At 38.9% G+C, this 20752-nt stretch overlaps 1 non-coding gene across 1 annotated transcript; it reads right to left on the bottom strand.

The window, feature by feature from the left end:
* Window positions 1–20128: 20128 nt before the first annotated feature.
* LOC123797711 (small nucleolar RNA SNORA51) lies at window positions 20129–20257 on the bottom strand. The gene has a single exon (XR_006781040.1). It is a non-coding gene; the product is annotated as a small nucleolar RNA SNORA51 (small nucleolar RNA).
* Between the last annotated feature and the right edge of the window lie 495 nt (window positions 20258–20752).

The following is a 20752-nucleotide window of genomic DNA, read 5'->3' as shown; positions in this document are numbered from 1 at the left end:
TCCCCATATGTTTGGAAATTAACAACACATTTCTGTATGTTTCATAGGTTAAAGAAGACACAGATAATTTAGAATATATTTTTAATTGATGAAAATAACATCAGCGTATGTGGGATACATTAAAGCAATGCTTAAGAGAGAAATTTATAGCATGAAATGCTTGTATTAAAAACAAAGAGGTCTCGGGGCACCTGGGTGGCTCAGAGTGTCCAGTTCTTGGTTTCAGCTCAGGTCATGATCTCAGGGTTATGAGATTGAGCCCTGCATAGGGCTCTGCACTCAGCTCGGAGTCGCTTGGGATTCTCTCTTTCACTCTCCCTTTGCCCCTCCCCCTGCTCTTTCATTCTCTCTCTCTCTCTCTCTCTCTCTCAAATAAATAATTAAATAAAATTTTTTTTAAATAAATAAAAACGAAGAGGTCCCAAACCAATGACTTAAGCTTCCATGTTCATAAACCAGGAAAAAAAAGAGAAAACTAAACCCAAAGCAAGCACAAAGGAAGGAAATACTAAAGAGAAAAAAAATGAGAATAGATAAATAATAGAGAAAAATCAATGAAACTGAAAGCTAAATACTTTGAGAAGATCTATAAAATCTTTTTAACCTCCAGTTGAGGAAGTAGTCTTATTAACCTCCAGTCTGATTTCTAAAGAACAATATAGGAAACATGCAAGTCAATAAAATGAGGTATGAAAAACGGGACATCACTTGAGAGTCTATACAAATTAAATGAATAATAAAGGTGTTTTAGTTTTCAATCCCTGGCATAATAAATCACCACAAATGTAATGACTCAAGCAATACTCTTACTATCTCAAGGAATTGACTAGGCTGGGCTCTTATCTGAAGTCTCTGGGAAGGAACTCCCCGGCAGCCCATTCAAGTCGTTGGCAGAACTCCGTTCTTTGAGATTAGGTCTGAGGTCCCTGATTCCTTGCTGGCTGTCACTGAAAGTTTTTCATAGCTCCTGGAGACTACCCACATTTCTTCTCACATGAGCCCCCTCCATCTTCAAACAGCAATGATGCAGGATCCTTCCAATGCTTCAAATATGCTTCATTTTCTGCTACCGGCCAGTGAAAACGGTTCTGCTCTCAAAGGGTGCACATGTTTAGGACAGTCCCACCCAGATAATCTTCCTATCGTAAGATCACTGATTAATAATCTTAATTATAGCCACAAAATCCCTTTTGCCATATAACAATATAATCAAGGGAATGACGCTCATATTCACAGGGGAGGAAATTCAAGTTCTGCAAACCACAAGTGAATATTATGAACAATTACATATATACCCGTAACTTTGACAACTTAGATGAACTGAATAAATTCCTTAAAAGACATAGAGCACTTGAGGCACCTGAGTGGCTCAGTCTGTTAAACATCTGACTCTTGATTTCGACTCAGGTCATGATCTCAGGGTGTGGGATGGAACCCCGCCTCAGGCTCTGAACTCAGCACAAAGTCGGCTTCTCCCTCTCTCTCCCTCTGCTCCTCCCCCTACTCTTTCTTTCTCTCTCTCAAATAAATAAAATCTTTTTTAAAAATTTAGTGGAATTTTGTATCAAAATCGATATGCTAATTCAATAATTTATATGGAAAGGTAAAATCTGGAAAAGTCACAATTTTGTGAAAAATAACAAAATTGGAAAACTCACACTACCTCATTTATTTACTATAAAGCTAGATTAATCAAGGCATAGTGATACTGGAGAAAGGACAGACATAGATCAATGAAACAAAATGGAGTCCAGAGATAAAGCCACATATATTTGGCCAACTGATATCTTTCTAAAGGTACAAAGGCAATTTAATGGAGAATTGATAGCCTTTCCAATAAATGGTCTTGGAAAAACTGGATATCCCTACACCAAAAAAATGAACCATGTACAATTACTCAGATATTTTATACAAAATAATTCAAAATGGATTATAGAGCTAATTATAAAATCTAAAACTATAAATGTTTAAAACAGAGAAAAAAAATCTTTATGACCTTGGGTTGAGAAAAGAGTTCTTAGATATAAGACCAAATCCATTAAAAACAATCCATTAAAAAGAAATCAATGATTGGACTTCATCAAAATTAAGGGCTGCTCTATGAAAGATACTGTGAAAAAATTGAAAAGACAAGACATGAACTGGGATAAAATATTTGCAAATCACATATCTGATGAAGGACTTATATCCAGAATATATAAAGATCTCTCAAAATTTGATAGATTTAAACAGCTACTTTACCAGAGAAGTTACACAGAATATAAATAAGCATATGAAAAGAGGTTCAACAAAATGAGTCATGGGGGAAATACAAACTGAAGCCACAATGGGATACTACCATTACACACCTATTAGAATGGGGGATGGGGAGCAGCATCACAGAGGAACTGGAACTCTCATATATTTCTTGTAGGAATGCAACATACAACCACTTTAGAAAATAATTTTGTATTTTCTTATAAAGTTAACCAAACCGTTATCATAACAACCCCACAATCCTACTCCTTGATAGTTACCCAAGTGAAATAAAACTTTAAGTTCACACAAAATTCTAAATGTAAATGTTTATAGAGGCTTTCTTCACAATCGTCAATGACTGGAAACAATTCACATTTCTCTCAACTGAAGACTGGATAAAGAGACTATGGAATATTCATTCAAAGGTATACAACTCATCAATGAAAAGGAACAAACAAAAAAAACTGGATGTATCTCGAATGTGTTATGAAAGAAATGTGCAAGTGAAAGAAGCCGGATTCAAAAAGCTAATGCATGCTTTCATTTATATGGCATCCTGGAAAGGGAAAAACCATACTGATGGAAACCATTATCAATGTCCGGGGCTGGGGTGGGCGGTGGATTTTGATGACAAAGGGGTAAGGGGAACTTTGTGGGATGATGGAACTGTCTGTATCTCGACTGTAGTGGTGTTTACATTACTACATACACTTGTTAGAATTGTATACTAAAGTAAGTGTATAACATGTGTCCCAGTAAGTGTATAATATTGTGTATCAATAAAACCTGAATACAAATAAAAAAGAAATCTATCCTCCTGTAAACATCAATTGAGAGACAAATCCTTTGCAAAATTATGAAGTCAGTAATTTATATTCAACCTCTCACGCCTACCTTTTAAATTCCTTTTCCCCAGTTAGTAAGAATCTGTGATATTCCCCCACCTCTATTCAGCAATCCTCCCAGGCTTGTGTCCCAGGGAGGCTCCGTTGGCGAACTTTCCTCCCCTGAGTCAGCACCAGCAATCTCCTTTTCTGATTCCTAAGGAGTCAGTTAGTTCTTAGACTCCAATGCCATCACTCAAATACGTGACTCTCAAATCACTCTCAGGCCCAGGATGAGAATTTTTTCAGACACGAGGTTTTTCCTTGGAAGTCCTCAAATAATATCATACAAGCAGTCGTAAGACTGGTTTTGTAGCAACTTTAAGAACGAGCGCTGCAAAGTGGAGTTTCTACCGCAAATAATTCCTCACCAGGAGCCCCTTTTATCCAACCCAGATTTCTCTTTTCTGTAGTTCTTTAATCCAAATTCTCATTTGCTTAAATCCTCCAGGCTCAAACAGATCTGGGTTAAAAATCCCAGCTTTGCTCTTTGGAGCTGTCTTTGGGTAAACTACTTTTCTTCTCTTTGTTTTGGTTTCCTCATATTTAAAAGAGGGACACAAATCACATCTTCCTCACACAGACTTTGTGGAGATTAGATGAGATAATGCGCTGAGCACAGGATCGGATACGAAGTGAACTGGTAAGTGTAACTAGGACGCGGTTACCATTAGCAACACTCGCTCTGATTACGTACCACACTGGTAGCTACAAAAAGGCACGTTACCTACGCGTCTTACGAAACGAAGATGAAGATATTCACTCTGTGAAAACAACTTAAGGAGACTAAATTCTGGTTTCTAAAAGGGCTACTTTCTAGTATATGTGAAACAGCAGTCATAACTGTGTATTGTGACTTACTTTAAGACACCCTTCATTGGTAACTAAATGCCACACTTGCAAATGTTACACCATAGAATGACATTTTGTCCGTTTCAAATATCAAAGCTAGTATGACCCTAACTATCACAAATACTTTAATGGTCTAAATCTCTTCGTGCACGGTTATTTGGTTAGACCCCCCCCCCAAAAGAAAAAATGACAGCCAGAATAGCCGTGAATTTCATTACTATTTCAATAATTATCCTGGGAACGCAGAACTATGCTCTCAGTCCAGCAACCGGAGGCCACTGCTTAGAGTGACTATGGCAACCACGTTGGTGCCCCGATCCTGACAACTTTAACAGGAGACATTATGACAGGAGGTATCAGGAGGTACCGTTGCCACAGACACTCTTAGAGACAGCTAGTGGTTGCTTGGTAACCTGCTCTCCTGTATGGGGTTAGCACAAGATGAAGTGAGGAGCTAACGAGGGCTGACATGGGTTCATACTTACTTGAAAGAGGGAGAGAGGGTATGATGCAGCCAAACATTTCCAAGAACGAAAAGAGCTCAAAACCCATTATATCCTCAGAGATTACGTTATAATTTCTTCCAGCATCACTTGTAAAGCACACCTGACATTTTACTAGTGAAAGGAGCAACTTATAAAATTAATTTCTTTTTTTTTTTAAAGGTAATCAGAAAGACTGAGTGCATTGCCAATGAGGTGACACAATCTTTTTTTTTTTAAGACTTTTAAAATTTATTCATTTGAAAGAGAGCAAACGACAGCATGAACAGGGGGGAGAGGCAGAGGGAGAAGCAGACTCCCCGCTGAGCAGGAAGCCCAATGCAGGACTCGATCCCAGAACCCTGAGATCATGACCTGAGCTGAAGACAGATGCTTAACTGACTGAGCCACCCAGGCACCCCAAATTAATTTCTACCAAGTAATTTTATATTAATTATTCTCTACAAATTCTGAATAAGCACACATATTGCAATAATTCACTCAGTAGCCCCTACTATTAGTTATTGATTGACTCTCCTGAGGACTACGACTTATTAAATCTTACTTGTAAAAACAATAGAGTGGTATCAACAAGGAGTGTTGGATAGCCCTTGATGAATGAGGGAGTCTAATCATGACTGAATCCAGGGCAGTGTTCTTTCCCTATTTAAATCTATTTGGTTGTATCATATTGCAACTTAAATAGCACCACTAAGAGATAGCCCCATAAAAATCATTTTTTTAGTAAAGAGAAATTAACAAATCCTTTTAAGAATATTAACTGTCATTAGTAACCTAACATAGACCAAAATCACAATCCCCTACAATTCTTTATAACTTATAATACAAGCATGCTTTAAAAAAAATGTTTCTTGGGACCCAGGTAGCACAGCCACTAAAGCCTCCGACTCTTGTTTCAGCTAAGGTCGTTTTCTCCGGGTCTTGAGATCCAGCCCGTGGCAGGCTCCATGCTCAGTGGGGAGTCTGCTCAAGATTTCCTCTCCTTCTGGGGTGCCTGGGTGGCACAGCGGTTAAGCATCTGTTTTCCGCTCAGGGCGTGATCCTGGCGTTGTGGGATCGAGCCCCACATCGGGCTCCTCCGCTATGAGCCTGCTTCTTCCTCTCCCACTCCCCCTGCTTGTGTTCCCTCTCTCGCTGGCTGTCTCTCTCTGTCAAATAAATAAAATCTTAAAAAAAAAAAAAAAAGATTTTCTCTCCCTCTGCCCCTGCCCCCTCCCTCTCTCTCTCTCTCTCAAATAAATAAATAAATATTTTCGAAAAGAGTTACTTTTCCTTTCTGGAAATATATTTTTGTTTTATTGAATCTTTCTCATTGCTAATTTTACAATGAATCTATAAAGATTGTATTACATAATATTTCTACCATCCTTACCTTATTCTAGGGCTTCAGTGATCCTTAATCGATCTCAGGAATCCTGGGAAGTAATTGAAAAAGACCAAGTTACAGGGCTTGGAGAAGAGAGGTAGATAAATGATTAGGAGTCAGACTAATTTCAATTAGAAGTCAGACTACTTCAAAAAGATAGCCCTGGCAACAAAGCCAATAGTATTTCTAAAAGAAGGAAAGGAGAAATGAATACACTAAGGCCACCATTGCCTAAACTGGGGGGGGGGGGGAGTTGCTGTCAGGAATTAGTTTACTAGACCCTCTTCACACGGAGCTTGAAAAGGGACCACAAATAGTAGACATGTCAGAACCAAAATCATTTAAATTACAAATGGAAAATATTTTTATAACTATCCATGCCGTTATTCATGAAATAGTTATTGAGCTACTACCATGGGCCAGGCACTGAATATAGAGTTGCATTTTAAAAAACGGAGTCTATAGACAATCTTATTTTAATATCTTGGAATAGATTTACTTTATAGACAGTGAACATATGGAAGAAAATCAGTGACTTTTCGTCTTCTAAAAATTGCATGCATTATACATCCTGGTTATATATCTGATTTTCCTCGGACTTAATCCTCACACATCCCCTGTTCAATTCTGTAACTCACGGGACCTGACTGACATACAGACTGGGCTTTCAGCCTCTGTCAGCTGGCTGCCAGCCTGATGATGCCAATGGGAGGCTGTTTAGGGCTCCTGGCACCAATTCCAGTGTAGGGGTTGGGGTTCCCCACACCAACAAGCAATTCTCAGAATACCAACAGGGTGTCCAAAAATTCAACTCGATTCTGACACTATCTATCTGGGGAGAGCATCGGTTTCCACAGCTGAAGGCTCAGTCTTGCAAAACTGCCCCCCACGCCGTGCCTTGCCAATTCAGATGTCACTAGCCAGCCCACACTGTTACCTGTGCTTCTGACCAACTGGCTACAAATTAGAGGTTCCAAGGACCCCCTCCAATGCAGGTCCAAGTTGTTAGCTGTACTTCTGATTGACTGGCTATAAATTCGAGGTTCCCACTATCTCCTCCTCAGCTTTAATTAATTTGCTAGCCTGGCTCACAGAACTCAAAAGAATGTTTCCACTTACCAGATGACCAGTTTATTACAAGAGGATATAAGTCAGGATCAGCCAGATGTAAGAGACGCACAGGTCAAGGACTGGGGAAGGCAGGTGGAGCTTCCATGACCTTGGATCGCCACTCTCCCAGACCCCCCCCCCCAACCCAGAGGCTCTCCTCTTGGGCTTTTACCGAGGCTTTATTGCATAGTCATAGAATTAAATCATTCGCCATTGGTGGTTGAATCAACCTCCGTCCCTCTTCATCCCCAGAGGGCAGGGTGTGGGACTGAACTTTCCAACTCTCTGATCACATGGTTGGGTCTCCTGGCAACCAACCCTATCCTTAGGTGGGGTTCCTAGTCACCTCATTAACATAACAAAAACACCTTTTTAACTCTCCTCAATGCGAAAATTCCAAATGTTTTAGGAGCTCTGTGTCAGAAATGGGGAGGAAAACCAAATATACATCTCTTAGTATAAATCAGAATATGACAGAGGCAATAGTGAAAAATGGATGGCAGGAGGAAGGAAGAAGCCAGGGTTTTTCTCTGTGTGACTATCTTCTGCCTCAATCTCCATGGTTCCAGTTTTAATAGGGTGACTTCAGCCCCTGAGCTTATTAGTGAACATCACCCCACTGTCCTTTGTCCCCAGCCTGAGGGTGGAGGTGATAGTACGCTGTTGCTAATTTCTGGAAGACCTCAGCATCCCCTGTCTCTAGTGCTTCCCTCACCTGAATAATCACACTACATTCTCTGTTTTCAGTACTTAGGGTGCTTTCAATGTTCATGGTAGAACCCTGACTGAGACACTGTATAATAGAGAAATAGTTGGAAGTAGTTTGAATTACCAATGATGAGAGGATAGTTAAATCAATTATGGTCCAGTCACTCAGTAGAAAATTTTACGGCTATGATTATAAAGGCTTCTTTATAGGATTTTAAAGACTTTTAAAGAACAAGGAAATGATTATGATATAATATATAATGTTAAATGAATAAATTTAGAATGTAAAGAAACGTACTGTATGACTATAACTTTAATAGAAAAATTCGAACTTCTGTTTTAGAGTGATAATGAGATCATGGGTGACTCTTACTATATTTAATTTTTTTTCTGTCCTGTGATACTGTTTCTATCAGTAAACAAAATAATCCAAAAAATATGCACATTCCTCAGTGACTGCCATTTTGGAATTTATTTCCACACACACGGTGCTTCTAAAGCAAAAACATGATAGATCTATGATCCCTGGGTTCTGATTTGAGTGTCTGACCAAATATCATCTGCCCTATTATCCTATAACTGGAAACTGATAATCCAACATGAAGAGTATGTTTTAAGAGTTGTCAAGGAAAATAAAGGTTCATTTAACTACACAATGTATTATGTGGAACTGGTAATATGGGTGCCAACTAACATATGATGCAGGATTCATTTATTTAAATAGCCCTAAGCACCTACTGGAACCTTTGCAAAGTAGCGCTGGGAAGGACTAGAAGACAGAACATGTAAGACAGAAGGTCTGGATGGGTACCAAGTCCCACAGCTTGGCACACTTGAAACGTCATGGCACCATGTGCCCAAAATGAAGTGGCAAAGAGCATCAGAGATTTGTAAGAGTCGGAGAGGGAGAATTTTTCTGAAACTGGTCCATTTCATGTGTCTTCAGATCAGGTCTCTTCGTGTGCACTCAGGGAAACCCTAACCATAACAACCTATTTGTAGACCTGGGGGTATCAGTCTTCTATAACACAAAAGTGAGATTGGGATCACATTTTTTTTTAAAGATTTTATTTATTCATTTTAAAGGGAGCGAGTGCATGGGTGCGTGAGAGAGGGCAAGGGGAGGGGCAGGTGGAGAGAGAGAGAATCCCAAGTGGACCCCGAACTGAGCCCAGAATCCGTGACCTCACTGGAAACCAAGAGTCCGAAGCTCAACCCCCTGATGAGCCACCCAGACACCCCTAGCAAGCACTTTTGATCTAATAGTTGGAACAGCAATAAAATCCTGTTAAGCTCCTGGACTTTTTTTATTTAATGTCACTACTCCCACCACCTCCCTTAAAAAGTCACTAAATTAATGGCACAGGTTTTAATAAACAAATTATAAATGTGCCAAAAAAAAAAAAGTAAAAGATATAAGAAGAATAACATTTTTTTTGGAGCTGGAAATCAAACTGGATGGATTTTAACTGGTTTATAAGACCCAAGGAAGCTGAATCTTCAGTTAACCATGGAAAAAAACTGAGAAACAACCCAATTTACATAGTGGAATCCCACAAAGTTCAGGAATTGTCATCCATGCTACCCGGAGGTAGGAATGAAGATGAAGTTTAAAACAGAAGGTTTAGATGAAAGTCTATCCAAGTAGTTCTTTCTCTGCCCAATATCACTAGCTCCTTCCAGGCAAGTAACCGCTCAACAGAAGAATGGAGGTTTGCTGTCTGGATTCCTGGATGTGGAGACATCACACATAGCTGGAGCAGAGCAATAAACAAAATTCATGTATTGAATGTTGAAACCACTACCTCTCTTCCCTATATTGGCCCTCAGGACACAAGCAGCCAGGTGTAAATCACCATACCTAAAACTGAAAGTACTCATGGGGGACTTGGTTGGCCCACGAGAAAAGACATAAACATACTGACATTAGAGACTTCTCACTGAAAATGGCTCAGACAGATCATGCTAGAACAAAGCCCAAAGCCTACTAGCCACATACATGTGGATAGAGCTTCCATTCAGTTATTTTATTTCCCATGTTTCAAGATAAGCATCCGTTAGGATGGCTACTGTAAGAAAATAAGTGAATAACAGGCATCGAAGAGGATGTGGGGAAATTGGAACCCATGTGCGCTCTTGGTGAGATTGTAAAATGGGACAATCACCATGGAAAACAATATGGAATTTCCTCAAACAATTAAAAGTAGAACTACTATGTGATCCAGCAACCCCACTTCTAGGTATACATCCAAAAAAATCAAAAGCAGGGTCTCAAAGAGATATTTGTACACCTATATTCATGATAGTGTTATTTACAATAGCCAAGAAGTGGAAGCAACTGAAATGTCCATCTGTGGATGAATGAATAAACACAAGGTTGCCTATACATACAGTGGAATATTATTCAGCCTTGAAAGAAGAAAATCCTATGACATGAGCAACATAAGATTAACCTTGAGAACAGTATCCTAAGTAAAATAAGCCAGAAATGAAAAGACAAATACTTCTGATTCCACTTATATGAGGTATCTAAAGTAGTCTAATTCATAGAAACAGATAGTAGAATGATGGTTACCAGAGGCTGAGAGGAAAGAAGAAAGGGAAATTGTTTAATGGGCATAGAGTTCCAGATTTGCAGGGTGGGGAAGTTTAAGAGATCTATTTCACAACAATGTGAATACAGTTAATGCTACTGAAATGTACCTTTTAAATGGTTACTACGTTTAAAAAAAAAAGAAATATACAAATATATTCTCATACATGTGTATGTTTGCATATGCATATAAAGTTTTTAGAATATTTACAAGTAGACTAAGTAAGTCATAGGCTAGGGTGGAAAAGAAATGGTTTTCATGATGTTCTTCTTTGTTCTTTTTTTAAAAAAAAAAAAAGTTAATGCTTTATTTTTTTTACCACATTTACATAAATTTTTCAACTAAAAAAAACAAATAAAATATAAAAGTATGCTCCTCCCACACTCCCACCACCCCCACCCTACCTGGCAGCCCTAACCCAATGATTGACTGATCAGAATTACAAAAGGCTTGCCTCCTCCATGTGGAACCAAGTTGGTGGCGTCATTCATACTCTGGAGTGCCCCGTAAGCTCAGGCTCCAACCAGTCTCCAGCTGAAACCACATCTTGCTTAGCTTTCTTCTCTGTTTATCCTGCTTCCCTCTCTCTAGTTTCCCTGAGAGCACTCCCTTAATAAGTAACTTGCACAAGTGTTATGATCTCAGGCTGTTTCTAGGGAACCTGACATAAGACAGCATTCTGTATTTTTCCCTTATTGTGCTCTCCAAGCCTTTGCTTGTTACCTGTGTCTTTGATTATTATTTGTCTTTGCCACCACATTATAAACCTTTGAAGACAGTGTCCATGTGTTTTGCTCCTCTTGTTATCAATAGTGTTTCACAGAATACCAGGTATATAGTGTGTGATAAGTAATTGTTGAATGAGTGTTAAATGAATCTAATTATCATTATCCTACCTCAGCAAGGAGCATGGTTGAACCATAGGCTTCTGACCAATTCCCGGCCCATGATAAATACCGGCAGGCACAGCGATGCCCACCACAAAAGGGAAGTAGAACTGGAAGTCTCTTGCTGCTCTTTGATCTGTTGACCTCTGAGGCTTGTCTACTTGCCTGGATATAGTTAATTATATGATTTTCACCTATTCTGCCTAACTACTTCTTGCCTGACTATTTCATTACATATGGCCAACTCTATCTTTTTTTTTTTTAATTTTTAGACAGAGTGTGCACAGGCACATGCATGAGGGGGGAAAAGGAGGGCAGAGGGGGAGAGGGAATCCCAAGCAGGCTCCTCACCCAGCACAGAGCCTGATCTCATGACCCCAAGATCACCACCTGAGCTGAAATCAAGAGTCAGCAGCCTAACCAACTGAGCCACGCAGACGCCCCTGCCCAACTCTGTCTTAGGGAAACTCAAGACCTTGGCTCATCCTCCCATTGTCAATTCATAACCCAAACCAGTTAAACCATTTACCAAAGGGTGACATCTCCAAGTATGAAAATGAATGGGAAATTTTACATCTTTGTAATTTGGAAAATGGAAGTAACACACAGCACTAGGAAAAAAATTATTTCTCTGGAAAATTTACTTTGCCTGGGTCATTTCTGTTTTGTAGTTTTTTAATTCTAATTTTTCCATTTCTGTTAATGCCACTATTTCAAACTTAAAAAAAATGCATGCCAGTATGAATTCTGTTTTACTTTTCATAAAATACTAAATGATTATGACCCCCCCAAAATAAACAGCCAAGGATAACCAACTATTTGAGAAAATGCTTTATTCAGAGACCACAACAGACCAAGAGAAAAAAATGACTTCAAGAACAGACTATCTGTTCAGGGATATGAAAACTATACCCAAAGAAATAAGATATTATATCTTGAAACAGCAAGCAAAATAATAATAATTGATAATAATAATAATAGAAAAAATGAAAAACTTAATTTAACAGTTTAAAGATAAATAAACTTGAGGCATTCCCCCCAAAAATGAAAGAAAGAAAGAAAGAAAGAAAGAAAGAAAGAAAGAAAGAAAGAAAGAAAGAAGGAAGGAAGGAAGGAAGGAAGGAAGGAAGGAAGGAAGGAAGGAAGGAAGGAAAGAAAGAAAGAAAGAAAGAAAGAAAGAAAGAAAGAAAGAAAGAAAGAAAGAAAAGAGAAAGAAAAATCTAAACCAGAAATTTGGGAGCCAGTTCAGGAGATTCGACATCCAAATAACAAGAATCTCAGGCAGAGATAGTAAAGGGGGAAAAAAGAAGGAGGGAGATCAAAGAAATAATTTTCTTCTAATTTCCCAAACTTGGAAAACATAAGATTCTAGGTTGAATAAATCCACCAAAGGCCAAATACAGTGGATCAAAATTAAGGCACATCAAATTTTAGAAAATTCTTTCAGCTTCTAGAAGAAAATAGGAAAATGAGTTTTATAGAAAGGACCAAAGAGCTACAAGACAGTGAAGGATGTTTTCAAAATTCTGAAGTGATTTCCAACCAACAAATCTATTCTTAAACTCTAATTATGTGAGTAGATTAAATTACTATTGAGCATGGAAAGTCTCACTAGAGAATGTACTCGTAAAAATCACAGAGTGGGGGTGCCTGGGTAGCGCAGTCATTAGGCATCTGCCTTCGGCTCAGGGCGTGGTCCCGGCGTTCTGGGATCGAGCCCCACGTCAGGCTCTTCCGCTGGGAGCCTGCTTCTTCCTCTCCCCCTTCTACTTCCTCCTCTCGCTGGCTGTCTATCTCTGTCAAATAAATAAATAAAAAATCTTAAAAAAAAAAAAAAAGACACAGTGAACTAAGAGAAAGGAAGATATAGGAGTTAGGACCCAGAAGATCTAAAACAAGAGAAATCTCAAAAGAATCCTATCAGACCCAGAGAGTAGCCAATGCACAGTGGAAAGGGTTGCGTTCCAGAGAGCTACAACAGCGATTTCTTGAAGAAGGGATCAGTAGTACACCCATGTGCTTTAATCTGTTGAAAGACTGATGTTTACATTTACATAAATGGTAGAGAGCTTGAAGGTGGATCATTGGCAGATACATAGAAAATTAAGGGAATAACATGACAATTATAAACACAAGAGGAAGCAAGCAACTGTGTGAGGAAAAGAAGTAATCACAGTAGGTAACATGATTGAACTATTATTAGAACTTACAATAGGCTTTTCTCTTAAAAAGGGTAGGTCACTGAGGCCAGAATTCGTACTAGATTTATTAATTTATTGTCATTATTCATATTTATTATATTTATAGATCTAAATATTGATTTTGAAACTGTATATCATTTCAAAACTGTTTACTTTTACCTACAATGTAAACTAAGTCTACAAAATACCTAAATTCCAAAAAAAAGAATTTGTATGTGAATTATAAGTACATACTATTTATATACATTCTGTTAAATAAAATGCTCAATTATCCAGAATAACCTATTTCTCAATAATATCAAAAATAGACGTTAGCTATAAATACCTTCCTAGTAACCAAAACTAGAATTTAGATGTTAGTGTGTGTGTATGTATATATATCCACAAAGAAAGAGACAGAGTTTCAGGAATTGGCTCATGGGTCTTGGAGGCTGGGGTGAGTCCAAAATCTGATAAGGTAAGCCAGCAGGCTAAAGACCCAGAGAAGTCACAGTTAAAGTCCCAGGGCATTCTGTTGGCAGAAATCCTTCCTCTTTACAGGAGGTAAGTCTCAGTTCTATCAACGCTTTCAATGGACTGGATGACGCCTATCCGCTTTATGGACAGTAATCAGCTCTACTCAGTCTACCCATTTAAATGTTAATCTCATCCAAAAATACGTTCACAGAAACATCCAGATTAATGTTTGACAGAATATGTGGCCACCATGGCCCAGCCAAGTTGACATAAAATTAACCATTACAGTTAACCAGCTATGAAGTCATCAGGAAAACTAATTGTCAAGCCCAGGATTTGTTATTTCTCCCCAGCCCAGGAGGCAAGGGAAGATGTGTCATTGACATTTTCCAGCCAACTGGATAGAGAAAGAGGAATCCAGAATTGGGAATCAGGAAAAATGCATTAAAAACAATAATCTGAGAGTGAGTGCAGGTTGTGACTTAATAAAGTCAATAATACCAAACTGCATACAAGTAAAAGTAGTTGTGTTTTTTTTTAATTCCTGATGTTCATACTATGGGCTTGTCTTTCCTAAGAATCAGTTAGAATGGAGCACAAGGTGTAGCATGGAAGTATTGAATCATTATTTGTACACCTGAAACTACTATTATACTGCAGGTTAGCTGGAATTTAAATAAAAACTTAAAAAAAAAAGAATTACTTAGAATGCATCACAGTTGTTAGAACATCTATGCAAGGAAATTAAAAAAGATGTCAAACAAGTATGCCCATTAAACTCAGGAAATAACTCCACTTGCCTTGTTCATTGGCTAAGAAATAAAATATGAGTTTTGGAACTCATTTCAATGTCATTTTTTTCTTGAAATAGTTTATTTCTTTGAATAAATATGCATATTATTCTGATAACAGAAACTTCAAATTATGATATCCACTCAGAGTTTAGCATGTAACAGTAATAATGACATGAAATAATGGTAGCAAAATATGGCTCCCCCACATAAGATAGAATAGCAGATGAACATAAAAAAAAAAAATGCAAGTTCAAAGAGCAATTTATTCAGTGGCCAGCAAGCAGGGATTTGTATAATCTAGCCTAGAGGAAACAGAGCTAGAGATGAGCTTTCTGGGAGTCTGATCTAATGACATAGATGACCAAGGCTGAACTTGAACAAAAATAAATTATTTGATTTTCTCCCCAGTCAAACCCCAAGCCTATATGTTTAGTAGCCATGAGCTTAACCAGCAGGCTTCATAACATAAAAAAGGATTCAGCAAAACATCAAAGAACAGCATAGATCCTTAAAATATGTTAGTGACTGATCCAACTAGAGTAAGTGGTACTTGACGAAATGGTACTCACTAACATCCAGCCCATGCGCCATCTCACGCTCCAAGTCAGAGGACTGATGCAGTTGTGTTCAGCGTTAAATGAGACTCAGTTATGTGAGTCAATACAAATACATTTCCACTTCTTCAGATTTATCAGTTTATATTCCGGAAACTTTCTACGATAATCCTATAGCAGAAATGACTGCGTGGTTCCCCAAAATTTCTGCACCCCTTGCCGGAGTGCAGACTGTCATAAAAATCAGCTGTCCAACCAAGGGCAACTTTTTTCAGGTTCTTCGTATGTTAAGGAGCCACGTGACTAGTTCTTGACAATGTCATAGTAGAAACGGTACGTGCTGCTTCCAAAAGATTGCGTGAATATAAGTTCTCTCTCCTCACTCTACCCATCTGTCTGCTGAATGAAGACTCCGAGGCCGCAGGGGATAGCACAGACACAAGTAGGAGACTGGGTCCCTGAATCACCACATGGGGGGGCGGGGGACGGTTCACACACCAAGCAAGAACACCTGCACTGGGGCGCCTGGGTGGCTCAGTCAGATAAGCATCTGCCTTCCGCTCAGGTCATGATCTCCAGGTCCTGGAATGGAGCCCTGTGTCAGGCTCCCTGCTCAGTGGGGAGCCTGCTTTTCCCTCTCCTCCCCACTCATGCTCTCTGTCGCTATCTCTGTCTCTCTCTCTCTTCTCAAATAAATAAATAAAAATATTCAAAAAAAAAAAAAAGAAAAGAACACCTGCATTGGTTTGGTATGCATGCAAGAAAATAAGATTTTATTGGGAAAATCTCTGAAACCTTGAAGTGTGTTTATTACAGAGGCTAGTGGTGCCCTAACTAGTGTAGATTTATGTCTGAACAATTTGGTGAGGGCCTATTATATGCAAATATAGCAGAGTAAATTTATCAAAATGTTGCCATCCCTCAAGTCCAAGTTCATATGCTGTATGTTGTGAGAAACATTTTTTTAAATCTAAAATTTATACATTTCTCAAGTGTTTACCATGATGCAGATTTTGTGCTAAAAGCTTTTAAAGTTTTAGCTACTTTACTTCATGTGATCTTCTGTATTTGGGTTCCTTTGGGACAGTGGCCCAGCTCACAAGACATCCCACCCACCCAGCCACAGCCACCCAGCCACAGCCACCCAGCCACAGCGGTGAGTAAAAAGTTATTTTGTTCCATATAACCTCCTGACCACAGATGATCAAAAACCTTGGTAAGGTTGAACAATCAGGAAATCATTAGTGATTTTCTAGTTAAAATGTTTAGAAGTCTGCACACTTCGCTCTAGTCACATGGCCTCCATGTAACGTGATCTGACTCCATTTCAAATGCTTTTTTGTTTCTTGTTTCGATACCAACCATTTAAGTTCTTGCATTTTAGTAAGAAAGCTAACTTTTTATGAATGTTAGCAGTTTATTGACCTAATGTTTGTAAATGGTCTGTTCGAGCAGGTGTAATTATGTCGTGCAGTGTTTCAAACACTTGGGAATTTTTTTCCTTTTGTTTTTTCCTTTTTGTTTCCTTTTTTTTTTTTTAACTGTATAATGTCCCTCAAGTTATCGCAATGTACCTGGTGCCACTGAATTTTTAAAGTGTACTTTTTTTTTTTTACTGTGCTTCAGATAAATAGAAAAAATATTCATAAAATGCTTTTTGTGTGGGGGGTGGTGCTCTGTTATTATTTTACAGAATAAGAACTTCGCATAGAGCTGAGCACACTAAGGGTTGCAAATCATTTACCAGTGCCCATCTTAACATGTCTTTAAGAGAATGCAGGGTTATATGGCTCTAGAGAACCAATACAGTTAACATATTATCAACAGCCTTAAGTTTGAGGGCTGCATTTGTTACTTTGTATGCTTTTACAGTATCTAATGTTCTAGCAAGGCCAGCATATGCATAGTTGATTTATGACTTATAATTTCAAGAGCACTAAATATCCCCCATCAAATTTTATAAACTTCCTGTAGCTTGTCACACCCTGAATATCCCATCCCTAAGGTATTCTAAACCCATCTTGCTTAAAGCAGTTATGTTTCCTGAAATGTTGTCAGGTATCAGTCACCCATTAGTGTCCTGAGCCATGGATCAGGGTAAAGTCTTGAAGGAAAGGCCTTCGGACGTGTTTATTTTACAGAAATAATGAGGTCAGGATCCTGGAGGAGTTCGTCGCCTTAATGGGATACTTGACACCCGAGTTCTAAGCAACCCTAGAGTCATGTTAAAGCACCAGGCTCCTGGAAAGGGGAGTTATAGAGCCCTAACATTTGCCAGGACTAACTATTACAAGGTAAGCAGGCGTTATATATTCATCTAAACTCCCTGGACACTGACAAAAGCAGTACTTCTGGAGCACATAAAGGCAGAAAATCTATATTTTGGCATATGCTGAACTGCAGTATGGAATTACTTCCCGTCCACATTTTTACTGTGTTGTGCAAACAGTACCTCCAGGTAGGTAAAGAATCATTGAAGGTTGAGCGAGAAACCGTATTTCTAACTCACATACATATATAAGGCTCTTGGTAACTCTAGAAATATCGTCTCCACACTTCACAGAGAACTTCTCTCCCTACAGAAATGAGGGAGTCAAAAAAAAAAAAAAAAGAAAAGAAAAACGAGGGAGTCATAATTCTTCACACCCTATGCAGGTTTCCTTCCCCCAAAGAGCAAGATACCCCTGTATCTTTCATATGGCTCAAGGGGCCTAACAGATTACATAACAGACAAAAAACACGAAAGTATAATGTTGACAGACGTCGACTGAGTTGGCTGTCACAGTAAATAAGGGTTGATTGGAACAGTAAAGCAAAAAGAAAAAATAGGAATATGATAATAAGACGAGAATGAGGAGAAAGCCTTTATTGACAGCCGTTATAGTTATGTTATTGGCATATGTTGCTCTGATGGAAAAACTTGAGTTAAGTTTCATCCCCCCCCAAAATCATTTTGAATTCTTTATACTGTCTTGATGATCAGAAATGTCAACTTAATTTAATTTTTTTAAAAGATTTCACTTTTAAGTAATCCTACACCCACTGTGGGGCTCCAACTTACAACCCCGAGATCAAGAGTTGTACGCTCCGCCAACGGAGCCAGCCAGGCTCCCCTCGAATTAATTTTAGAACAGTATATGGTGTATAGTAGCTATTCAATAAATGTTTGTTGGATTAATAGATTCATTAAAAAAGAAACAATGCAGACAACACTTCGTGAAGTTTACATTTGAAGAGAAAGAGGTAGATTTGCTGCTAACGGGAAGAAGTGAAGTGCTCAGTAACTCATTAATAGTGGGAAATATGAGAATCTTAACGGCAACAAGAAGACTCTATTAAAAGAGAGAGGTTGAAATATAAGCAAGGACAAAAATAGTCCTCAGCATTAACAATCCCTTATTGATTAGATACATACAAGATTTAACATTTTCTAGTATTACAAAAGGTGAGTAAGTTTCTACTATTTTTGGTTAAGCACTAAATACTATAGTTTATTCTCTTTAAATGAGCTATGAAGATCAGCTTAACTATAGTGAGTCATCACAGCCCCAGCATTATATTTTTTATAACTTGTGCTGAAATTAATGTTATGTGTTTCTTTTGCCTTGGAAATATAGCACGTGTGCATACCTTTATTTAATAGCCAAAGGTGAATGTTAAACTAATTTAGCAAACAAGTTACTCATAATTCGGTTATTTCATTCTACCCCTAAAGGAAGGAAAAAACCATTCTGTGCATGAAAACAATGTGATCGTCTTTGACAACATAAAATTTAAGCAGGTAAAAGGTAATAAATTTTCATCAACTGCAGCCAGACCTCAGAAACAGGGAGGAGGGAGCGTGTTCTCCGGGTGTTTCTGCTGCACTTGAGGATAGCTGCCAGTCAGATATATTGAACAGTTTCACGGGCTGCTCTGCCTCAGTGAGCAAAGCTATCCTAAGAAACCAGCAGAGAGTAGCACACTTTCCATGGGGCTGGGAAAACAAAGGGTAGAGCATTAAACACACACAACAAACACTCCGAGAAGAGAAACTACAAAAAAAAAGAGCAATCCGTCTCTGTGTAAGAGTGCTCTTTTTTTAAGGTGAACTTATTCACCTATTTGAAGACCCAATTTGCCAAATTACGACATGTGAAAATTACCATGATCTGCTATCATAACAAAGGCATTGATGTATGCAGGCCCCGGTGTGTTTTCTGATGCCTCGGACTTTCTCTATTGTTCTTCAAGTGACTGCCTGATAATCCTCGCTCTTCATCTCCTCAAAGATCTCTTCAGGTCTAAAGAAATGAAATCCTCGGAGGTATCATGGAGAGACATAAGATATGCAAGAGTGAATTTCTAACATGGAAGAGCTTACCACAGGCATCTTTTCCACTTGGGTGAAAAAAAAAAAAGAGCATCTCTCCTTTTGTGGTCCACTTGGCAGGGCTAGATCGTTGGCTGGAGGTAACAGCATGATCATAGCAAGTAGGGGTCTGGCCACCGGAAGGGGCGCTTCTTAATTAATGCTGCAGTGACACACGTCCTCTTAGATGCGGCACTTAACAGGACGTGGTTTTGGCACTACTCTTTCTCGGAACAAAAACATGAGGAATATGGGGCATCTGTCTGTCCATCAACTCTCTAGGTGACACACTGAAAGTCAGCAAGACCTGGCTCTCTGTCTTAAGCACCCACCTGGCATCCAAAAACACAAGTGCCTCCATAGCCTGAGGTGTATTACCTTCCACGGTGTCCCTAGCAGAACTCAAAAACTAAACCTACTTAGTTAGGATCTGTACTTGCAAATAATCCCTCAAATTTCCAACATAGCTCCTTTTGTCATTATGGAGACTTTACAACTGTTCCCAAGAATTTTGACAAGGACTCAAGAGATTTTAGAATCTCTCCTTTGTTCACATCTGGGAGAAAGGAGTTGGTTTTTAGAGCATTATCACTGCCCCAGTCGTTTTATTTATTTACTTATTTATTTTCTCCATTGCCCCCATTCACAACACAGACCAGGCAAAGGGCCTGGGCTGGGGTCTATATGGGTAGGTTTACTCTGCCTCCTCTTTCGGTGCAGTCGGTATAAGAACACAGCCAGTGGTAAGCACCAGGGGCTACCCGAGTCATTTTAAGACAGAAGACACTGGGGCTTTGTCTAAATAAAGAAGCACTTCCAGACAAAAGGGGAAGTGTGTCAATCATGGAAGACAGACTGAAAAACCCAGATGTGTGTTAAGACCTGCCTCTTTTCTGTCCCGCATTTCTCTCCCCGAAGTTCAAATTCTGCTGCTTACAGGCTCAGTATCTTCCAAAGGTCAAGAGTTAATACTGGTACTAGGCAATGGAACATAAGGAGTCCTAATTTTAAGTCCTGAGTCTCGGCTTCTGCTCTCACTGTCCTTATCTGGCCCCTTGTGATCCAGCTGTGACCACTTGCCCAGTTATGGTCATTTAGCCCCTGCACATGAATCCACACCATAGCCCACCAGCCACTAACTGCTCTTTATTCAGCCATGGCATAAGCTGTGATGTATAAAAAAAATCCATCCCCTTGACTGCCTGAGGCCCATAAAGTCAAAGAGAGAGCTAGATTCACACCAAAAGGAAAACT

The sequence above is a fragment of the Ursus americanus genome, chromosome 29 (assembly GCF_024610735.1).
Source record: "Ursus americanus isolate L20-20 chromosome 29, mUrsAme1.1.p, whole genome shotgun sequence".
Lineage (NCBI taxonomy): Eukaryota > Metazoa > Chordata > Mammalia > Carnivora > Ursidae > Ursus > Ursus americanus.
Note: the sequence above shows the minus strand (reverse complement) of the source record. Positions and strands in the feature narration are given on the sequence as shown.